Source organism: Pundamilia nyererei, unplaced genomic scaffold (genome assembly GCF_000239375.1).
Source record: "Pundamilia nyererei isolate P.nyererei 1_Seehausen unplaced genomic scaffold, PunNye1.0 scaffold00537, whole genome shotgun sequence".
Taxonomy (NCBI): Eukaryota; Metazoa; Chordata; class Actinopteri; order Cichliformes; family Cichlidae; genus Pundamilia; species Pundamilia nyererei.
The window spans coordinates 136,482-138,340 of NW_005187938.1; positions in this window are offsets into that span (position 1 = coordinate 136,482).

The following is a 1,859-nucleotide window of genomic DNA, read 5'->3' on the forward strand; positions in this document are numbered from 1 at the left end:
CGTTTGTTTTCTAGGGAAACCAACAGTGTCCTCCAGGGTTAAGCCAATTCCCTCATTTATGAGTCAACACCACCCTCTAGTGGACACAATTACTCACTCAAAGGCGGCCAGGTTTACGCAGGCTTTATAAACAAGAACAAACTCGTATGCTTAGTAACTCCATCAGGTAAAATCTTTGTGAACATTAACTCTCGGCAACAACTGAAACAACTTATAAATAAGGAACATCCTGTGGAGCCAGGCGACAACTTACTTACCTACAGCATAGCTGCTAACACACAAGGCAATAATAACAGCTGTTTACATTGATACATGACAGCAACAGAAATAAAATACGTTCCCAATGTGACTTACTGGGTCTATGAAGGCACACTTGCACGTGTTGTGCAAAAAACTGATTTTCAATGTTTCTGTGTGTTTTTTATGTGTAATATCGTTACATATGTTGCTAAATAGACTTTGGTGAACAGGTATTACAAAGGGGTTATATACAAAATTAAAGATTTACCTGTTTCTCAAGTATCTTTGTAACTGTGTTATTGTACTTACATTATAATCAATCAGCTCCCTTTTGTCCACTTAAAAATTGGCAAATACCGGAAATCAGTTTTTGGAAGACAATCACGTTTTGGCACAACACCCGCCTTAGTCTGATTCAATCCAAGTCCATAACTTGCCTGCAGGGAGACACAGCAAGGAGAGAACGGGTGTGCACTCTGATTGGCTATTGGCCCCTGGGGGAGTCATGCTCCTCCCATGCAGGTAACGCATGCCCTGGCAGGAGGACTTTTTAGCAAGGACCTTGACACTGTTGAAAGAATTTGCTTCCATAGAGGCAAAAACCTGCAGATCTTTGAAGGATCATTTGGGAATCTCTAAACAGTGAAATAGTAAAACAACACAGTGATGGTGCGCATGAGGGAAAGAGCTTATACAGAGGTTAGATCCTGCCTTGAGACAGACACAAGAATTATATCAGGTGGAAGCGTTGTTGTAGTCACTCCTGTCATCTCAATATGTACCCCACATATTTCTGGTGCTCAACAAAACTGCTTCCTCTCATTGACATGTCTCATTTCTGGAGAGGAAACGCATGTGTAAAAGTTGCACCTTCACTATAGTATTTCTGTCCTTCTCTTCTGTTCTTCTACCTTTAGCTTTGCTTGTTTTTGATCTGCTAATTTTTGCTACTCTTGGTAGAATGCGTTTATTCCCACAATGAACTTGCTGTTGCTACATTCGCGCATTATTGATATATCACCACCAATCGGAGTAATACATTCAAGTTTAGTACTATGGTTAAATCGCATTAGAAATTAACAATTAAAAATTAACCTGCTAATGCAGGCTATTCCTTGAGTGAGGCCTATTTAAACAAATTACACCACACGAGGTGAGAAAATATATGTTTATACTGTACAAGGTTGCACCATTAAACTCTCTAACATGCCAGCTCACCATGATGATCACTAAAAAATTAAAACTTTCCCATCTATAACTAAAATACCTTACTCCCATATCGTCATATATACATTTGTTTTATTAAGATACAACTTCTCATATTTGTCAAGGACTCCAAAATATAAAAACGGAATTAACATAGTTTCATACTGTGCCGCCAAAAATTCAAATTGTACTGAACTCAGTTTCAGGTAAATTGTTCATCAGGTCACCATGGAAACACATAAACTAACAACTGAGTAAAAACCCTAAGACAAAAAGATAATATGTGAATATTATTATACAATAAACAAAGGCTATATTTAACAAGCACAGTCTTATTCCCAGTTTAAAATATGTGTCAGTCTGGTTTTCCCCTTCCATTTTAGTGGTATAGTCCACCCAAAGTACTATATGAT